Genomic DNA, 22,794 nt, shown 5'->3' on the forward strand with positions numbered 1-22,794 from the left:
CAGCCCTCCTGACTATTGGTTATACAATTCTTACCTTGGTATTTGCTTATAGATTGAAGGTCAAACTTAATCAGTTAGTTCACGAGATAATCCGGTTTTAGAAAAGGTAGGCTGACATCTAGCCTGACATCAAGATGTTTGGTCTGGAAACTCACCATTGACGGCTCAATCTGAGGGGCGGATAAACGGTTGTCTTTCAAACTCCCTCTGCACGCGATAGGATAGCGCTACACCAACCAGAGCAACGAAGGTGAAGCAGAGCTTGTTGATAGATTAAACATTCACCGTATCCGTCGGCAAAACTCCGAACACATCTTCCCATTTTAAGAATGACTTCAGTGCCGTTCTTTGTTCTTTTCTCAGAGAAAAGCTTAACTCCAAGTCTTCCAGAGTCGCGGTCAAAGCTGATTCGAAAGACCGCCGTTCGCCAGTTTCTGTGTTTACTAGAAGCACGCAAACGCAACTCGGCCGTCATCATTATGGCCCCGCCCACTGACTCTATACACGATGTGATTGGCCCGGCAAGAGCTAGGGGAATACAGCTCAGAAGGGTATTGAGAGTTGCTAGACGACACTCGCGGGCAGATTAAATTTGCTGCCGCTAGGGTGCGTCTAAATTTCTAGGCTAAGGCACATCAGTAACAATATCAGACTTAGTTTAGATATTTTAGACTACACAGATTTTATACATTCTGAAGCCTTTAGCTTGGCTTGCTCAGTTGGGGACACTAAAATTTAGATCTAAGTTTTCAACTTAATGTCCAAATAAAATTAATCACTAAATTAACTGTATCAACTATATTACTAATCTGCCCACATTGTCTCTATATGATAAATTGAAATGAGCTGATAACATCACCGTTTTCTTTAGAACGACTGTACAGCTGAATCAAATTTTGGTGCAATATTTTCCTGTTTAACACTGTGAAGCTGCTTTGAATCCATCGTCATTTTAAAAGCGAACACATGCGAAGCACTGCTACTTTGGCAGAGGTATCACGCAACACATCCAAAATCCCACAACTTCTACCAACATACCGACATGAATAATAGCTGGCTATTTTTTCATACAGTACATGAATGGCGAAGAAAATTGATGATTTTGTGAGAGACGAAGAAGGTTACTTCTTAGACAATCACGATCCAGAACCATACCACTATGAACCAGAGTATTCAGAAGAGGAGCTACGCCTGCGTTCTTTGAAATAGAACGACAGGAGGAGGATGTTGCGATAGCTCAACAGCCGCTTTCACAGGAACAATAATAAAGTTAAAAATAAAGTTTTTTTTTTAGTTTCGTTATTCACACTAAACAGGCTGAATTCAACATGTGATTATACTAGAGGAGGCTTACTTTATTTAAACTGTAGTATACAGCTTCTCTGCATCTATCTTACAACCGAAAAGACAAACAATAACATAAGGAAGAAAAACTAAAGATGTTCACTTAGATGTTCAATTTCTGCCTGTGCTTTGAAAATGGATGGTAGTCCTCTGGTGCAAAGTGCTCTTCGCAAACACAGTATTGTTTAATTTTGTAGAGAGGCGTTGAAGTCTAGATATCCAGAGCAGCTAGCCATTTATTTTTCTGTCATTATATTCTGTGAAACATTACGTTAGTGTATGTCCTTTGCTTGTTCTCACAACCTTTTACTACACAGATAATTGTCATGTTTGCTGTAACTGTAGCTATCACTTCTCAAAATAAACAATCCAAAAGATAAGACACTCGGTGCAGGTCACGTGATATCTCTGCGCCCAAGTAGCAGGGCTTTGCATGTGTGCTTCCCCAAAATATAGTCCCAAGTTAATATCTGCCTAGGAAATCGCCCAGTCTTAATGTGCATTGCTCTTTGAACTCATTGTGAATACGCAGACCATAATAAATAATTAGGTGGGGTTTTTTTTGGATCACTTTTACTTGGGACATGCTATCTGGCAGCATAGGATTCCATTCATTATGCTAAGCTAAGCTAACGGCGACCCTGCCAAACTAAAACAATGCATGCACTGAGACAAAAAAAAGCATTCTCTGGAAGATGGCTGGACTGGAAATAACTCCAAAAGGTAATCTAGTGAACGTGAACAATCCTTTGTGTGTATTCACATATACTGCTTTGACTTTTCATCTAACAGAATTTTTTGATATGCATGACTCATGTCTAACTTGCTGTATTTTACTCCTCCAGCTAAAAGAGCAAACATATCCTCCATTTGCAGAATGGGATACTGCTCTAGTGATGACTCTCTGTTAATGGTTACTCGATAGGCTCCACAGTCTCACTGACCCATCTGGCTTTAACACTGGCACAACAGTTGCTGCCCACTCTGAGAATTTCACAGGCTCAATGAGTTGGTCTTTAATTAAGCGATCAGGTTCAGCTTCAACTTTCTCTCTCATAGCAAAAGGTAGTGACCTTGCTTTAAATAAATTAGGCTTTGCATCCCTAGGTACATGAAGCTTAGCATTAGCTCCTTTTATATGTTCCTAGGTTTCTTTGAAAACTATTTCATGCGCTCTTAACACATCTTGCAACAACTCTGAACTGACTTTAAGTTTACTCACATTTTTCCAGCGCAGTTCCAGTTCTGTGAGCGATGATCATCCTAATAAATCAGGCCCAGATCCTGCCACCACCACTGCTGTGAGTTCTTTGGCAAGCCCTTTGTGCTTGACTGTAACTTTGGTGATAGCCAGAACCTTCACTGGCTATCCTTTATATGTTTTTAAATTAAGAGTGCTTGTTTTCTGTTCAGGCAGTTTCTTTGTAGCTTCCATTCTGCCATACTCCAACTGTGATAACACAGTTAGTCTCCAGTGTCGGGATCTCAAACTTCACAGGACTTTCATTTACAGACAGCATCTGTGTGATAGGGGGTACATGGAACTGTAGAGGTTCTATACTATACATTGTGAAAGCTTCTTCAGGCTGATCTTCCTCCTCCTCTTCAAGGTAATTTGCCCTCTTTGATTGTTTTCCTCTCCCCCATGTCCAAGCTTTCCTGCCTTTCTCCACATTAGTTTCTTGTGGTTTCGTTCTACATACTGTTTGCACATGTCCAATTTTACCACAATGATAACACTTTTCTTTAGCAAACTTACAGTCTTTTGACCCCTGATTACCTTCCCCAAACCGATAACACATCCGGTATCAATCTTGAAGACAGTGGTGCTCAGTAGATTTCCTTTATCTTTGTGCAAATCAGCCATATCCTGATTAGCAGCTTCAATAAACTGAGCTTTTCTTAGTGCCGTCTCAAACGTCAGTCAGTCCTCAGCCAGTTTCCTCATCCTCATCTCCGTTGTATACTATCATCATTAACACCACACACTAATCTGTCTCTCAGCATAACAGTGAGCATGTCTACAAAATTACAGTCTTGAGCCAGCTTTCTCAGTTCAGCCACATATTCGACTATGCTTTCATCACAGTGTCTATTAAGTGAATTAAACTTCCATCTTTGCACTATTTCACTAGGCTTTGGCTCAAAATAATTTTTCAAAAAATTCTGGTATTCCTCATAACTCTTTGATCCTGGTTTCTTAAGACTCAACTAATTCCACATCAGTGTGTACGTCTGTGCTCCAACACTGCTCAACATTGCATGTGTCCGTAGTAACACAATGTTTTACGAATCCGTAAACACATATTTTGTGGTCTTTTTTTTAACACATCATTTTTAAGAACTGACACTAATGTTAAATGCGTACCTTGAATTCAATGTAAGTCGCTTTGGATAAAAGCTTCTGCCAAATGCATAATTGTAAATGTAAGAGTGTGAAGTATTATGTTTGCTTTTTCAGCTTTCTGTTTTAAATTTCTTAATAAAGCTTTGAATTGCCCAATAAACTATAATTTACTCCACGCGTGTCTGAGATTGAATGAGATGGTTGTTTGCCTACATTAGTATTTTTGTGTGTTGTTTTATAGAGGTTGTTGTTTTAAATGGTTTTTGCGGTTTTTTTGATGGTTTACCATTGATCTTGCCTCGGTCACCGTCGAGTGTTCTGAGGAGAGGTGAGGTGTTCACAGTATTGCACAGATATAAACTGTTGTAAAATACGCTTTACACTGTCGTTTTTGCCTTGTTTGAACCGAGTACAGCGCTTTAAGTGTGTGTATTTGCAGACTAGAGCAGCAGTGAGGGGAAAATGTTCGGTTTTGTGTGAACCAATGTTTCAATGTTCGGAGTGTTAATGTTGCTGTTACTGAATGTCTAAGAAAATATGAAAGCTAATTAACTTAAGAAATCTTAAAAATCGAGAGTCCAGCCAAAGTTGGTTTGGTAATGTTTGCCACAGCTTTGCAACTCAGCACTCCAGTCAAGTAAAGTAATGTTTATTTATATAGCACTTTAAACCAAACAGCTTTACAGTATTTCAAGTGGAGAAACAGTGTCATGTTACAATCCAGCTGGGGATCAAACTCGGGTCTCCAGTTTGTGTCTCCTTGACACTAACCACTTAAACACTGGCGGAGGTTGAACCCAAATGCAGAGGAATAATAGACAGTAAAAAGTCTGAGTCTTAATCTTTGCCTTTTTACTTCAGATGGGAAAAGACAAAATAATAGCAACAGTCTTAGTTAACACTTTAAGTTAAATGTGCTACAGGGAAAACTCCAACAACTCTCTTTGTGAGGCAATACAAAAAAGGTAATCCAAACAAAAGAGATCTTTTTAAACATCAGATCAGGCAGATCAATTCAGAAATACACAAAAGGAACAAAAACCAGAGGCTGACAGAGTACACAGCTTAATTACTTGAGTAAACCTACAGATAACCCTTGCTAAATTTTATTCAAGTACAAGTAAAAAATAATACAGTCAGATGTACACTTAAGTAAAAGTACTGAAGTACTTATTTTTAAAAGTACTTGAGTATCAAGAGTACAAAAGTACATTTTCTAAATATTGCATTACTACTGCAGAAACGTCCTACATGGAGTTATGAAAAACATTAATGTAAATACTTTGGACAATGTAAAAGGGATTAAAAGTAAAATACAATCATTTTCTTTGGAAAGGAACTATTTAACATGTTGCTTTATTTTACATTTCTCACTTGCCCACAAGGCAATAGCACAATGGCAACGCTCTGACAAACCTCTGCTAGAGTTTTAATGGATTATTTGCACCCACATTTGAACCTGACTGTGTTAAACACAACGCATACTCAAGAACATCACGGGTCGGCACATTCCCGGGATGGAGCGGCTGCGTCTTCATCCATGGGTTCGTCTCTTATCTAAATCTGACCATGGAGTTGACTTTGGCGTAAAGATGAAGCTGATTGCTGATAGGCTGTCCCAGTCAGTGGTGCCAACACAATCCAATCACGTTTGAGAGGGAATACACAAATTGAGGGTTATGAGATTTCATTCTTTTCCTTTTTTAAAATTTTGGTTATGGATAGACATAAAGTAAAGAGTAAAGAGTACAATATTTACCTCTCAAATGTACTTGAGTAAAGTCGTGAGTACTCCTCAAAAATGATACTTGACTAATGTACAGATTCCTCAAAATTGTACTTAAGTACTGTTCTCTAGTGATGTTTTGTTCTTGAACAAATTGTTCTTTTGATCCAGTTCTCAGTAAGTAACTGGTCAAGCCGGTTCACTTATCGAACTGAATCGAACTTTAGTTCCGTGTTGATGACACAAGACGCAAAAGACGAAGGAGCACGTCCGACTAAAAAATATTGTAAGACTAGGGGTATAACGATTCGTTTTAACAACGATTCGATTCGTATCACGATTTGAGGTTGTCGATACGATTTAAGGACAATATTCGTTCATTTAGAATATGATCCAAAAAGATTCAGTGACTTGAAATCGATCCAGTAACTTTTAGTCAAAAATTGTAATCAGTATGACTGTTTTATTTCCATCAAATCGTAACACCCCTACGTAAGACGCAAAAGCCGAAGTAGCACTGTGTAACAAGATTTAAATACATTTAATTATATTTTATGTTTTTTTTTTTGTTTAGAGCTTTATTTATCCCCTTGGGGCAATTAATTTAGGCTCACATGGTGCTTCACATTTAACACCAACACATATACATTCAATCATTCATTCAAAACACACAAAAAAAAAAAAAAAAAAAAAAAAATACAAGCGACATTTATTAATTTACAAGATTATAGGTTACTTTAGACATGTAAGATATCCACGTTTACACATGTCTGTAATGTGTGCTGTACCTGCAAAACTTTTAGGAATCTTATCAAAGATGTGCATGGGCATCTCAATATTGGTTAGTCGTATCCGACGTGAAGGATCCGCGAATGAAACTAACCACAAACACCATTAACTTAAGTGAACTGTTTTTTTTAAATAGACCTTCATTTTATTAAAATATGAAAAAAAAATAATACTATGGTGTTGCGCATGCAGATTTTAAATCATGATCATGCATGATGTTAAATCATGGAGTTTATAAGGACAATGAACAAGGAGTTGGTTTACTCGTTCTATGGTAGGCTTTTGGCTACTTTAGACATAAAGAACATATCCGCGTTGGTGATCAGTGCCTGTAATGTGTGCTGTAGTTGTGCAATTTTCTGTCAAACCCGACGTGAAGGATAAATTAATTAACTGTGAACACAAACGCCATTAACTTAAGTGAATGAAAGGCAATAACCAGCAAAATGCACTCAAATAACTATTCGATTGTTTCAATATGCATTGACAGATTACTTTATTTGAATGTTTCCTTGATATAACCTGACACTGAGAAATGCATAAAAAAAACATTAAAGAAATGCATAGTGGCATCATTGCGTCAGGAACCTATGAATCACTTTTTGAACCGGTTCATTGAGCTGAACTGTCTGAAAAGAACCGGTTCGTTGAAATGAATCAGGCTTAGCATCACTACTTTAGACATGTAACATACCCGCATATGTTGATCAGTGCCTGTAATGTGTACAGTAGTTAAGAGCTTTGAGTGCCTAGAAAAGCGCTATATAAATGTAACAAATTAATTAGTTGTGCAATTTTCATTCGAATCTGACACGAAGGATAAAATTAACTGAACACAACACAAACAGCATTAAGTGAATGAACGGCGATAATGAGAAAATGCACTCACGCAAATTTAGATCCATATGAATTGATACAGATTATTATTTATTTGAATGCTTTTTGAGCCGGGTCATTGAGCTGAACTGTCTGAGAAGAACCGGTTTGCGGAAACGAATTGAACTTTGCATCACTACTGTACTCAAGTAAATGTACTCTGTTACTGTCCGGCTCTGACAAAAGCATACCATCCAAGAACAAAGAAGAAGGCAGGAAAAATTCTCAAACCAAAAAGTCTTAGGAATGCCACCTCTTAGTAGTGATGGGCAGACCGAGGCTTCGTGAAGCACTGAAACAGTTGAAGCAAATGTGCCGAAGCTTCGAAACAACACCTGACACCCGTCTCCATGACGCCATCTAGTGGACACTGGCGTGTATTGATCTGAAATAACCTTGACTGTGATCTACTATGTAAAAAAACAAAAAGTTTTTAACATCTGTCTGACAACTACTTGGTTTTGTAACTTGTAACCTCCTCATTGTAAATAACTTTAGTTTTTTGTTTTGTTTTTTGTCATGAAAAATTAAGATTATTAAAAGAAATAAAGCCACAATGTGTCATTTGTTCCATAACATTTCTATAAAAAAAAATATGAATTGCTCTGCTGTTGAAGGACTTGGTCGATATTTTTCTTTCTTTTTTGGGGGGGTGAATATGAATGATGTTGTATGATTGTTGGCTGTCTTTGTTATTTTTGTTATCTGCCTATAGGGGACTGCAGATGAAAAGTAGTTATTTTTTTACTAATTCTGGCATATTTACATGGTGTATTTTTATACAACAATGTTCATGAATATGCTTGGTCCCTATTAAATAAATGAATAAAATAAAAATATATATCACCTATGAATATCTTTTATATATCTATATAACTCTTTATATTCTATATCTATAATTCTAATTTAGCCTATATGAATGTGCAACTATAAGAATATCTATCCTATCGGTCACTGATCAGTCAATACAGCCTCATTTAGATCTAGCCTAAATATAACTAACCATAGCGCACAATAAATCTCACTTATATCACAAAATCTCTCTCTTCTCACAAAAACCCATGAAGTGAAGATGGATTAACTTCACTTTTAAACTGTGGGGAATGAGGTTCATTCAGATGTGTGGTTTGTTCCCGCCCCTTTTAATCAAAGCAGTCTCGACAGGCGCACCTGATGAAACACTTCAGTGCTTCGTTTAGTGGGAGTCACGTGACATGGGTGTGTCGAATCACAGCTCGGAGCAGTGTTTCAAAGCATCTGCGCTTCGGGATCTCGACACAGCGTCGAAACGTCAGGTTCGCGTCAGCCATCCCTACCTCTTAGGCTAACTTCAGGACTGAACAAGAACAAAAGGCTGTGAGGCCTTAAATAAGGTTTGTCATTAGGTGTGATTAAACACAGGTGAGAGCATTACAACCATTTAATTAAGGAGAATTAACCTGGGTAGAAATAACGACATCTAGTGCTGAAATCAAGGAACTTCAGATAAAACATTAGTGTCAGTGTCGCTTCCAATCAGAATTTTACTTCCGTTTCTACTGCAAAGTGTCTCTCCAGTGTTCAGGTTTTCAATCACAGACGTCTGACCTCGACATTAGACTTAATGAAAACCAAGTCCAGAGCACACCTAAGCACACCTAAGACAATGCAAGAGTGGTTTATAGATAACTCTGAATGTCTTTCTCTGGAAAAACCTTAAGATGTCTGTCCACCGACGGTCAGACCAATGGCAGAAAATCTCCAAAGGCAAATGTGCTAAGCTTGTCACATCATAGCCAAAACGATGTGAGGCTGTAAAGGTGAGTCAAGGAAACACAGGAACCAGGAACTAATACACAGGAAAAGAGACCAGAAACAAAGCAACAGAAATTAGGTCTGCACAATTAATCACAATAAAACCGCACCGGATTTGGCAAAGGCAGCGATTATTTAATGTGCATCTCCTCAGTGAAGCATTACTCTGTGAGCAGTAGTAAATGCTGCTCAATCTCAAAGCCAGAGGGCGCTGTCATGCAGAAACTCCAAATGTGCCCAGCAGAAGTACAATAGATCACATTATTCCAGGAAATCCCAATGAACATCATAATGGCTGTGTCCCAATTCAGGGGCTGCATCCTCCTAAGGCCGCATTTGAAGGCCGATTGCGTCACCGCAGAGCGACGAGGCTGTCCCAATTCGAAGGAGCCTTCTAATGCGGCCTGCCGTCAGTGTTGCCAAGTCCGCGGTTTTCACGCCGAATTGGGCTACTTTTATGTTGTTGTTGCGGGTAAAAAGATATTTCCACGGGTTGATTTTTAACCCTGTAAGTACGATTTCGTCGCTCCACCATCCCCAAACGCACATATTCAGGGGAGAATTTGGCCGTTCAATGGAGAAAATTGCATTGGGAGTTTTGGGTTAGTTTTGTTGCAGAGACCTGGCAACCCTATCTCCCCGGAACGCGAAGGATAGAAGGGATTCTTCGCAGCCTAGCCCATCCCACGGCAGAGGAATACAAATATAAATGTAAGTATTGTGTTTTAATTTACTCAAATAACCAACCAAACGTGTTAAAAACCTGGGGTCTTTATTTCTTAACGTGAACTTGAAGCCTGCGTTACCACTGAGGCTTTATCCTTAGGTGATCTGATGTAACGTTAATATTTTGTTTTGTTTTATGGAGCAGTTAACAGACAGCTTTATTAAAATAAGGGCAGCAAATTAGTATTTATTTACCCGGCCGAAAAACTCGGCCAGTGTGGATTGACACTGATCACTCTGTCGGGGTTTATTCTGCGATAACAACAGGCTGGGTGTACATTATCCTTTACTTATAGCCCTCCTTATCCAGTTGATAACAATAGTCTATCATTAAAGCTGTGTCTACAAATGTTTTAACCAAATTTGAGTATCTAGAAATATGATTTCTGGAGTATTTTGTATACATGTATAATACATGTATACAAAATGTATAGCTGCATCATATATTTAAAATTCTACCCCTGCCTTGCAGGTATACAAAAAAAATTGGGACAACTAAAAAAAATACATGTATGCAAGTTAATAGACACATCTTTGCTGACATATATTGCTGTTGTGTTTGTTGTTTTTAACAGGAATGTTTATTTTCTCTGCATTAGGATTGCAAGTGTCCTGGGACAGGTGAGGGAGTGAAAAACTTGGCCATGGTTTGTCCTCATGAATGACGTGTTGGGACAGGCATTCTAACCCTCCTGTCCTCATGGATGAGGTGTTGGGACAGGCATTCTAACCCTCCTCTCCTCATGGATGAGGTGTTGGGACAGGCATTCTAACCCTCCTGTCCTCATGGCCTTCACCCCTGAGGACCATGGGCGTCGCTAGGCCCATTTCAGAGGGACTTCATTTTTTATTTGTAAATAAAAAGTTATTTCTCTGCATTGTTTATTTTTGTAATGCAATTTTTTTTAATGAAACCAATAAATTGTTTACATATTTGTCATGCAAGTTTTTTAAATGAAATAAATTATTCTGTTGGCTACATTTTTGTCATGTCAATTAATTTGTAAATGAAACAAATTGTTCTAAAAAAATATTTACAGTACTTGTTTACAAGTATTTACAAGATAAGTTACGTTTACATTTAACATTTACATTTAATCATTTAGCAGACGCTTTTATCCAAAGCGACTTACAAAAAAGGGGAGAGTAATAGAAGCAACGAAACAAACAAGGCCAACAACCTGTAAGAGCTGTAAGAAATCTCAATTAATTAGCACAGTACACAACTTTTTTTTATTTATTTTTTTTATTTTTTTTATATATAGCCAGCTACAACAAATACTCACGTACGGAAAATACAGAACACTGGATTTTGATAGCTATGATAACAACCCATTAGGACTAAGGCTGTTGCCCCAACTGTTGTCGTTATTGCGGATTCAGTGGCCCAATGGGTTGGTTTTGTATTCTAGCTAAACGCGCAGCAATAGCCATCTACAACAAAAACTCACGTACGCAAAATACAGAACACTGGGTTTTGGTAGCTATGATAACTATGTAACATACCCGCCTGAAGGCACAAATCCGGATGAGAGACGTAGATATGATCAGTAAGTGCTATTCTGTATTGGTCAAGTGCAATAGGAAAAGTGCAATTGGAAAAGATGCGTCTTAAGATGTTTTTTTAAGAATGGCTACAGACTCGGCAGCACGAATTGAGATCGGCAGGTGATTCTACCAGGTGGGAACGGTCCAGGAAAATGTCCGTGAGAGCGATTTCATGCCTCTTTGGGAAGGAACCACGAGGCGCCGCTCATTCGCAGAACGCAAGCTTCTGGAGGGTGTGTAAGTCTGAACAAGTGAGTTTAGGTATATTGGTGCAGAGCCAGTCTTTGTTTTGTAGGCGAGAACTAGTGCCTTGAATTTGATGCGAGCAGCCATTGGCAACCAGTGCAGTTTGATGAAGAGATGCGTAACATGCGTTCTCTTCGGCTCATTAAAGACCACTCTCGCCGCTGCATTCTGGATCAGCTGCAAGGGTTTGATAGTGCATGCTGGAAGCCCAGCCAGAAGAGCATTACAATAGTCCAGTCTGGAGAGAACAAGAGCTTGAACCAGGAGTTGTGCAGCCTGTTCTGATAGGAAGGGTCTAATCTTTCTAATGTTGTATAAAGCAAATCTGCAGGACCGGGCTGTTGCAGTAATGTGGTCAGTGAAGTTTAACTGGTCATCAATCACAACTCCAAGGTTCCTGGCTGTCCTAGATGGAGTTATGGTTGATGAACCAAGCTGAATGGAGAAATTTTGATGAAGTGCTGGGTTGGTTGAGAAAACAAGTAATTCTGTCTTTGCAAGATTGAGTTTAAGATGATGCTCTTTCATCCAGTCAGAAATGATGGGAAAAACTAAATAAAATGTTAAATGAACTGTACATAAAAAATAATGGAAGAAAGGGTTTTATGTAGACTTTTATTGAGCAGGGTGGAGACCCTGGATGGGCTGCACAATAGAGACCCTGGTATAGCCTCTGTCAGCGGGACATCATCTTGGATCAGTGCATATTTCCACCTGTCCAACAGGTTTGCAGTGCTGACTCAGTCGACTGCTGCCATGTCGCTTAGATGTTTTCAGAAAGAGTGATGAATAAATTAAATGAACTTACATCCTCAAAATCAAACCATAACGTATTTGAACATGCATAACTGTTCTATGAGCTGAACTCTGCAGAACAGCGGCCCTCCAGGACCAATGGTTCCTATCCCGGATCTTGAGACTATTTTAGTGTATTTTATTTTTGGATTCTATAATGTTCATATTTTTTAAACAATATCAAAATCTTATATCCATGTATATAAAGTCAGTTTTTCATTGAACTACAATATTTGCCGCTGAGATGAAGTTTAAACTCAAATACAGAGTAAATACATTTTTTGTTGCAGCATTTGTAATGTTTAGCAACTGTGACAGCTGCCGTTGAAGAGTAGCAGTAACAAACTGAACTGCCTAACAACAAAACAACTAAAGATGTTCACTTCCGTCCATTTATGTACATAATAAAGAGTATAAACTATATAAACTTGCATGTTGGTTACATATTAGTCGACATTTGAATATTTATTGCATTTTTTTTTATTTATCATTAGATAAGGCTACTGGAGTAAATTGAATCCCAATGCTTACGTTACATTTATGTGTAATCTGGCTTTCTTTAAAAAAAAAAATCTGACGTCGCGGCGCGCAATGAATTCTGGGTTTGGCAAGGCCGCGAAGCATCCATCCGAGTATCCTTCGTTTCATGGGAAAAGAAGGACGCATTTGCAGGCGTTATTTTGAAGGAGCCTTCGAAGGACCTTTGAATTGGGACAGTCTTCGTCGCGCCGCGGTGACGCAATCCGCTATACCTTCCACTGTAAACAAGTCTCGGTGCGTCCTTTGAAGGCCGCATCGGCCGCGCACTTCGAAGGACACAGCCTTCAGAGGACGCAGCCCTTGAATTGGGACACAGCTCATATCAGTCAGATGAAGAAACAGAAGACTGAAGCGCTTTGATTGGTTGAACAAGACTAAATGCTTCTCATGTTTGAAAAGATGTATGATGAACGTTTAACTTTTCAAATTCATGTGATAAGAACATTTAGGCAAGGCAAGTTTATTTATATAGCACATTTCACACACAATTCAAAGTGCTTTACACAGAAAAGGGAATTAAAATAATCACAAAAGAAAAGTAAGGAAAATTAAAACCATTATAAAAGTAATCCAAAGAGTAAAAAGATGATATACATATACTTCTCATCTGGTAAAACATTTCAGAGTAATTTATGTTTGTCTCTTATATTTAATTAATTTCTGTGTCTTCCCCATACTGGTCGTCTCTTTCTCTGTGGATTTATTTTGGCGCGCCTAAATAATCTCTCAGAAGTCTCCAGCAGATCCGATCTCTCTTCTAAAATCGGCCAATAAGAGCTGGATTATATCAGTCAACACTCTGATTTATCACCCCTGCAGTTTCAGTTTTTACTACTGATCACAGAGCAGTCCTGCACTGACAAACTGCACATAACAGCCTTTGCCATTTCATAATCGCGATAAGCCAAAATCTATTTAAACACGTTTTTATTGCAATTTCTGTCCAAGTGCCAAAGTGCAAACAGCGTGTCTTGTTGGCAGGTGCTATTCGCACTTAGCCTGACAAGCCAGACCCACATCAAGATGTTTGGTCTGGAAACTCACCATAGACAGGGCTCAATCCGAGGGGCGGATAGATGGTTGTCTTTCAAACTCCCTCTGCACGCGATAGGATAGCGCTACAACCAACCAGAGCAATGAAGGTGAAACAGAGCTCGCTGACTGATTAAACATTCGCCGTATCCGGTCGGCTAAACTCCGAACACATCTTCCCGTTTTAAGAATGACTTCAGTGCCGTTCTTTGTTCTTTTCTCAGAGAAAAGCTTAACTCAAGTCTTCCAGAGTCACAGTCAAAGCTGATTCGAAAGACCGCCGCCGTTCGCCAGTTTCTGTGTTTACTAGAAGCACGCAAACGCAACTCGGTCGTCGTCATTATGGCCCCGCCCACCGACTCTATAGACGATGTGATTGGCCCGACCAGAGTTTGGCGATTACAGCTCAGAAGGGTATTGAGAGTTGCTAGACGACACTCGCGGGCAGATTAAATTTGCTGCCGCTAGGGTGTGTCTAGATTTCTAGGCTATTTCGCACTAGCTATGCCTAACAATGCCTGGCTGTGCCAAACAAGACTTTAAAAAAACGGCCACAGCTCAGTACAATCAGTAAAGTGAATGCATGGCTAATAGATCACTGTTTTCAACACGGCTTCGACTCCGCCTTTTGCAAAGCTTGCTGTTCTCTCTTTTCTCATCACAAATCTCATCGGAAAGGCATTTATTTTCTATACAAATTAAGAAAATGTTCTAAATGTGGAAATAAAGTGCCAAACAAAATGTTTAATAATAATAAAAACATTTATGGGATAGGTGTAAGGAGGGCTTTTATTGTCCCTTTAAGGGGGCATTCCATGTAATAATTTAAATAAAAAGAATAATTTATACTGTCATCATTGCATCCTGTTAATGTACAACAATACTGAGGTGCACATTGTATGTATCTGTCAAAATAAATGATATATTACATGTAATTACTATTTATATGGCAAAAACTGCTGCTTTTATATGGTGTAAATTAGCATATATCACTATTTTCACTTAGTAAATAGAATGCAGCTATTTGCACCATCTCTCGCTAAGAAAATATGTTATTTTCACAGCAACTCGATTCTATTTACATTTAGTGCAAATAACCCATGCCCTAATTTTATTGTTAAATGCTATATTTTATGAAGACCTTTGCATGCCGTTATGAAAGTGGGAATATGTCGTCGACACTGCTGAGAAGATACTTTTCTGTGGTCAGAAAATATAATGGTATAACTTTTTTTCATGACGTTGGCCTTGCTAGTCATAATGAGAACAAAGATACTAGTAGCTTGCTGTCCAATATTTTGAATTTCGTTGAAAACCTACTTTTTCTGACTCCTCCTAGACCGTTGGTCTGATTTTGAAATTCTGCAAGCTTTATGATGACAACTTTGGCATATTGACACCAAACTATCACATTAACTATCTGCGCATGGTCTGAAGCGCAGGTGAAAAGGAAGAATTATATTTCTGTGGCCATGAAAAATACTCTTCTCTTAGAATGAATTAATTATCAAGACTGATAGTTCACAAGATGAACTGATTGATTGATGGGAATTTTAATGTAGTGATCGACATCAAGTTAATCTCATTAACTGATTCAAATATTCATAATTAATCATAATGAATAAACATAATGTGTTATGAATCATTATTCATATTTAGTGTGATTTAGTGATTCATAACACATTAATAATATTAATGTGTTATGAATCATTATTAGTAATTAGTATACGACCATACAACACGATTTTACCATCCAGCTAGGTTCAACTTTGATTACTCCTTCAGGGTCGGTCAGAAATCTTGGAGTAATCTTTGATGACCAGCTGTCCTTCAAAGACCACATCTCAAAGACGGCTCGGTCATGCAGGTTTGCATTGCACAACATCAGGAAAATCAGACCATTCCTTACGGAGCATGCAACACAGCTTCTTGTCCAAGCCCTGGTCATTTCTAGACTTGACTATTGCAATGCGCTTCTGGCTGGACTTCCATCTTGTGCAATCAAACCGCTGCAACTGATCCAGAACGCTGCAGCACGTCTTGTATTCAATGAGCCCAAAAGGGCTCATGTCACACCTCTATTCATCTCTCTGCATTGGCTACCACTCGCTGCCCGGATCAAATTCAAAGCCCTGACTCTTGCTCATGGATCTTCCACAAGCGCAGCACCCGCATACTTCGACTCACTCCTACGCGTCTACACACCCACCAGAAGCCTTCGCTCAGCTAATGTGGTACCATCACAGAGAGGCATGAAATCCCTCTCTAGAACTTTTTCTTTCATTGTTCCTGGTTGGTGGAATGATCTTCCGTCCTCCATACGCACGACAGAATCACTCGCTTCATTCAAAAGACAGGTAAAAACTCATCTCTTCCATGAGCACTTAAGCTTACATAAAAAAAAAACAACTCTCTCCCCTCTATTTCTCTTTTTCTTCTTCCCTTTTTCTGTTTTTTTGCTACTCTAATTAGTGTACAAATCTTGGTATTTAGGGCACTTTTTGTGTTTCTTTGCCTCTTCTTGATGGATCGCTTCCTGTTCTCCTGAGTTGTAAGTCGCTTTGGATAAAAAATGGACACCCGTAACACCATTCATCTTCGGAACACAAATGAAGATATCTTTGTTGAAAGCTGATGGCTGAGAAAGGCTTGAGACAGGCCTCCATTGGTATTCAGTACATTTCCACTGACCCACTCACAAGACCCATAAACGGCACTAAAGACGTCGATACAAAGCCCATCTCACTACAGTGGCTGTACAATAATTTGACGAAGCGACGAGAATAGTTTTTGTGCACAAAAAAAAATCAAAATAATGACTTTATCGGCCAAGTTATTGTCTTCTGTGTAGGTCTCGGACGCGAACTCACGTGATAGCGGCGCTCCTCCTCTTCCGGGTCATGTAGCCGAATGGCAGATCTGCGTCATATTCTCGCGCATGTGATGAGTTCACGTCAATAACTTAGTGGATAAAGTCATTATTTAGATTTTTTTGCGCACAATAATTATTTTTGTCGCATTGTAAAATGTTTGTACAGCCACTGTAGTGAGATGGACTTTGTATCAACGAGGTCTTTTTTTCCCCTCTGCCGTCACACACACCTCTCTCTGCGTCATCTGCCCTGTTCAGTGAATGGCTAAGGGGAGCTGAACGCATGCCGGTGAACGTACACAGACAGCAGTTGACAGACGTGAATGAGCGCGCTATACATGAGCATACAGGGTTGCCACGGATTTCTCACTTAATGATATCTGCTTCTTTTGTTTTATATTTAAAGAAAAATTGTTATGATGAGTTCCATTATTGTGCTTATTGCTTTTAATACTCACTATCACAGAGCTTTATTTCATCCAGTTTCTCAATTCAGATTTTACACATATAAACATTTGGTAATTCACTATATCATCATACTCCTATTGTATGCTAAAAAGGTATAGGAAATGAAAACATTTATTGGACAGTCGGCTGTATTATATTATTTTAAAATACAATAAATGAGCATGGATTAGGAGAGAAAAAACGTTAGGCAGGCAGAACGCAAGGACTGCATGATGACGTCATGGGTATGCTAATTGACGCATGACGTCATCTAGCGACATTTAGCAACTTTTTGGGCAGGCTTTACATACTTTCCTTGGAAAATAGTTGGCAACACTGCCAATTTCACACATTTGCGTTTTTTTTTGATGAAAATAGTGTCCTGTAAATGCCACCGCATGTGTGAAGTCAAAATCATCAGTCCAAACTGTGTTCAGATATGATCAGTTCTGTGTGGTTAAGATGTCAGTTCCTCTTCTGTCTTTAACAGTTTCTTTAACAGCCTGTGGTCAAACTAACTGAGCTCTCACGCTCAGGAGTAACATGTTTCCAAACCTCAACAGTGAGCTCAGTGCTCTGAAAATACACTAAAACATTCACACTAAGTGCCATCTTGCTCAGTTAAAACTAGACCAAAGGTGATGGAAACATCTCTGAAAACCCCAGAACTCAAAGCCAGAACACAAAGAGGATAAAAGGCAACAAGTACACCAAAAAAGTGTGTATTACTTTGACCACAGTGTTCATTAAAGAAAGAAGAGGAATTAGCATCTAAGGGTGCGTTTACACACGACAACAATGTGCTGAAAATGCTAACGTTTTTTCTTCTTGGAAAGTTTTCACGTTCACAAGGATCCACAGAAATGACTAAAGCACTGTATAATGAATGCAGGCCATCAGTTGGCAATGTCTGAACACGTTATACGACTGCAGAGGATGTCACCATCTTCACACATTTGCGTTTTTTCTAGTTTACACTGAGACGACTCTTTTTTGCATTGTTGTGTAAATGGATGGACAAATGTTTTTTTAGATGAAAATAGTGTCCTGTAAATGCCACCGAATGTGTGAAGTCACAACCATCAGTCCTGGGTTCAGATATGATCAGTTCTGTGTGGTTAAGATGTCAGTTCCTCTTCTTTCTTTAACAGTTTCTTTAACAGCCTGTGGTCAAACTAACTGAGCTCTCACGCTCATGAGTAACATGTTTCCAGACCTCAACAGTGGGCTCAGCGCTCTGAAAATACACTAAAACATTCACACTAAGTGCCATCTTGCTCAATTAAAACTAGACCAAAGGTAGAAACAGCTCTGAAAACCCCAGAACTCAAAGCCAGAGCACAAAGAGGACAAAAGGCAACAATTAGGCAAAAAAAGTGTGTTAGTTTGATCACACTGGTTTTAGAATTTTTTTTAATGATATTTTTGTAATTTAATTTTAGAGCTTGACATAACTAGTAAGATTTTTAATTTGCATGACTTTTTAGGTCTAGAAAAATCCACATAAGGCCTCATACAGTATTGTTCAAAATAATAGCAGTACAATGTGACTGACCAGAATAATCAAGGTTTTTAGTATATTTTTTATTGCTACGTGGCAAACAAGTTACCAGTAGGTTCAGTAGATTCTCAGAAAACAAATGAGACCCAGCATTCATGATATGCACGCTCTTAAGGCTGTGCAATTGGGCAATTAGTTGAATTAGTTGAAAGGGGTGTGTTCAAAAAAATAGCAGTGTGGCATTCAATCACTGAGGTCATCAATTTTGTGAAGAAACAGGTGTGAATCAGGTGGCCCCTATTTAAGGATGAAGCCAACACTTGTTGAACATGCATTTGAAAGCTGAGGAAAATGGGTCGTTCAAGACATTGTTCAGAAGAACAGCGTACTTTGATTAAAAAGTTGATTAGAGAGGGGAAAACCTATAAAGAGGTGCAAAAAATGATAGGCTGTTCAGCTAAAATGATCTCCAATGCCTTAAAATGGAGAGCAAAACCAGAGAGACGTGGAAGAAAACGGAAGACAACCATCAAAATGGATAGAAGAATAACCAGAATGGCAAAGGCTCAGCCAATGATCACCTCCAGGATGATCAAAGACAGTCTGGAGTTACCTGTAAGTACTGTGACAGTTAGAAGACGTCTGTGTGAAGCTAATCTATTTTCAAGAATCCCCCGCAAAGTCCCTCTGTTAAAAAAAAGGCATGTGCAGAAGAGGTTACAATTTGCCAAAGAACACATCAACTGGCCTAAAGAGAAATGGAGGAACATTTTTTGGACTGATGAGAGTAAAATTGTTCTTTTTGGGTCCAAGGGCCACAGGCAGTTTGTGAGACGACCCCCAAACTCTGAATTCAAGCCACAGTACACAGTGAAGACAGTGAAGCATGGAGGTGCAAGCATCATGATATGGGCATGTTTCTCCTACTATGGTGTTGGGCCTATTTATCGCATACCAGGGATCATGGATCAGTTTGCATATGTTAAAATACTTGAAGAGGTCATGTTGCCCTATGCTGAAGAGGACATGCCCTTGAAACGGTTGTTTCAACAAGACAATGACCCAAAACACACTAGTAAACGGGCAAAGTCTTGGTTCCAAACCAACAAAATTAATGTTATGGAGTGGCCAGCCCAATCTCCAGACCTTAATCCAATTGAGAACTTGTGGGGTGATATCAAAAATGCTGTTTCTGAAGCAAAACCAAGAAATGTGAATGAATTGTGGAATGTTGTTAAAGAATCATGGAGTGGAATAACAGCTGAGAGGTGCCACAAGTTGGTTGACTCCATGCCACACAGATGTCAAGCAGTTTTAAAAAACTGTGGTCATACAACTAAATATTAGTTTAGTGATTCACAGGATTGCTAAATCCCAGAAGAAAAAAAAATGTTTGTACAAAATAGTTTTGAGTTTGTACAGTCAAAGGTAGACACTGCTATTTTTTTGAACACACCCCTTTCAACTAATTGCCCAATTGCACAGCCTTAAGAGCGTGCATATCATGAATGCTGGGTCTCATTTGTTTTCTGACAATCTACTGAACCTACTGGTAACTTGTTTGCCACGTAGCAATAAAAAATATACTAAAAACCTTGATTATTCTGGTTAGTCACATTGTACTGCTATTATTTTGAACAATACTGTATATCCAGGCTTTCCAAGACCGTAGGCTGAATTAAAAAATAAGAGATATCTTTACTTTTTTGTGGTTTTATCTTATTTTAAAGGTTTTTTTGTTTTCATAGGTAAAGTTTTGTACTTTTTTGATGCTGTCATTTAGGCTTGGGCGGTAATACGGTAATATGGTATACCGTGGGATCTAAAAATAGCAGCGGTATCAGTTTCAATACCATCAAACCGTCATAAAAAAACAATGCACTTATATAGGAGATAAGGATTAAATATTAAATATAATTTATTTAATGCTTAAACATTTGTATGCGTGGTTGTCGTGACAGCGTGGATGAGAGAGAGAGAGGGGGAAAGAGTGATTTGGTCTCGAAAAAGAACACAACGGTAACACTTTAGACTTTACTGAAGGGGTGTGCATAAGACTGACATGACACCTTCATAATCATGACATGACACGTGTCATGAATATGAAGGAGTTTTTATACATGTTTATGACAACTGTCATTAAGTGTCATTCGCTTAATTATGTCATTTTTAATGCAATGATGACATTTCAGAGTTGTCTTTGTTATGACAACTTGACATAAACCAATACATCATAACCTGTCAGTGTCTTTGTCATGACAACTTGACATTACCAAGACAACATAACCTGTCATAAACATGACATAACAGATTATCAAATTTAAGAAACTTACTTAGCTTATAGGGTTAACCTTAAACTGTTATGTGGTTGATTTTGATGTTGACTGAGGCCATTATAATGTCATAAATTTGTTTCAGTGGCACAAGTTTAATTTGTCATTAAAATGTAATTAGGTGTTAATACGCTGTCAAATTATTTTTTAATAACAGCATAATTAATATTTTTCAGTTCACAATGTTTAATTTTATTTTTTAAGTTTCCTCCACCAGCTTCAACAGAAGGTTAGATAATAGACTATTTCAAATGTCTTAAAATATGAAAAGGAGTTCGAGAAATAAAATCAATCATTTAATTTTTAAGACCTGCCCTCTCACAGAACTGACTCTTAAAAACACAAGGCATGAATTTATACACAGGTGACCAGCACCAATTAACGCAAAAAGGGGAAAACACGTACACAAATAATGGCCATTACACAAAATAAACATATATATCAACATCATATACACACATAAACAAACACAGAAAAATAACACTTTGTCAAATGACTTCACTTTATAAATTATCTTCCGATGTATAAAAATAAGAGAAATAGTCTTTAGAGCCCCACCCCGGGCTGAACAAGGAATGGTTGCGGCTAGATCCTTGGCCGGAACATTATATATAGGGCCCACGTTTCCGCCCGAACCCCTTTTGACGGTGCACCAGCACACGAGACTCCACCATAACAAACAGACAAACAAAGAAATGGTAAGAATAAACTCAAACTATTCGTTAAAGAGTGAGCGAAAGTTTAAATAATGTATATTAAACCCAAAATAGCGTTGTTGTGAATTGTTTTTACTTACTGCAAACTAAATTGACATTAAACACCTAAACAAACTAACCTGACTGAGGCTCTGTCAACAACTGTTACAGCGTACACATAACCAGTGGTGCCACCATAGACATCATCATATAGGTGTATATGTCTATGAGGTTCCACTTCAACGCATAGGCCCGTCTCGTGGACTCGGCCCGAGCGGAAGTGATGGTAGCCACCACCGGAGGTGGTAGGGTAATCAAACCTGCCGCGTCCCGTCCAGGAGCCACACGTGGAGGTTCCAAAGATCGGGTCGCGGGTGCCACAGGGTGCCCCGTCTCTGAGAGAGTAGATCCTGTCTCAGAGGAATCGGCCAGGGAGGGGCTGTCGCAAGGAGAACTAGTTCTGGGAACCAGGTCCGGCCGTGCCAGTACGGGGCGACCAAGATGACCTGCTCCTTGTCCTCCCTGACCTTGCACAGAACACGTGCAAGAAGGCTCACTGGGGGAAACGCATACTTGCGTAGGCCCTGCGACCAGCTGTGCGCCAGTGCGTCCGTGCAGAGCGTGCCCTCGGTCAGGGAAAAGTACAGGCTGCAATGGGACGAGTCGTGGGAGGCAAACAGATCTACCTGTGCATCCCCGAACTGATCCCAGATCAGCTGGACCGACTGGGGATGGAGTCTCCACTCCCCAGGGATAGGCTGAACCCGTGAGAGCTCGTCGGCTGCACGGTTCAGGATCCCCGGGATATGGACAGCACGAAGGGATCTCAGGCGCTTCTGACTCCATAAGACGAGATGGCGGGCGAGTTGAGACATGCGGCGGGAGCGTAGACCGCCCTGGTGGTTGATGTACGCTACTACGGTCGTGTTGTCTGATCTGACCAGAACGTGTTGGCCCTTCAACAACGCTAGGAAGCGGTGCAAGGCGAACCGAACTGCCAGCAACTCGAGGCAATTGATATGCAGGCGGCTCTGGCTCTCTGACCAAGAGCCGGTGGCTGCATGTCCATTGCACATGGCACCCCAACCCGTGGTGGACGCATCTGTTGACACAACAACATGCCGGGAAACTCGTTCTAAGGGCACACCTGCCCGTAGAAAGCTGAGGTTCGACCACTGGGTGA

At 39.4% G+C, this 22,794-nt stretch overlaps 1 protein-coding gene and 1 long non-coding RNA gene across 2 annotated transcripts in view; both read left to right on the forward strand.

Moving 5' to 3' along the window:
• The window catches only part of LOC137089911 (zinc finger protein 665-like), a 67,226-nt gene that overhangs the window by 20,516 nt on the left and 23,916 nt on the right, over positions 1–22,794 (forward strand). The gene's annotated exons all lie outside the window — the stretch shown is intronic.
• LOC137090588 (uncharacterized) lies at positions 9,171–10,500 on the forward strand. Its single transcript, XR_010907910.1, has 3 exons — positions 9,171–9,587; positions 10,202–10,268; positions 10,355–10,500. It is a non-coding gene; the product is annotated as an uncharacterized lncRNA (long non-coding RNA).

The sequence above is a fragment of the Pseudorasbora parva genome, chromosome 2 (assembly GCF_024679245.1).
Source record: "Pseudorasbora parva isolate DD20220531a chromosome 2, ASM2467924v1, whole genome shotgun sequence".
NCBI classification, from domain to species: Eukaryota; Metazoa; Chordata; class Actinopteri; order Cypriniformes; family Gobionidae; genus Pseudorasbora; species Pseudorasbora parva.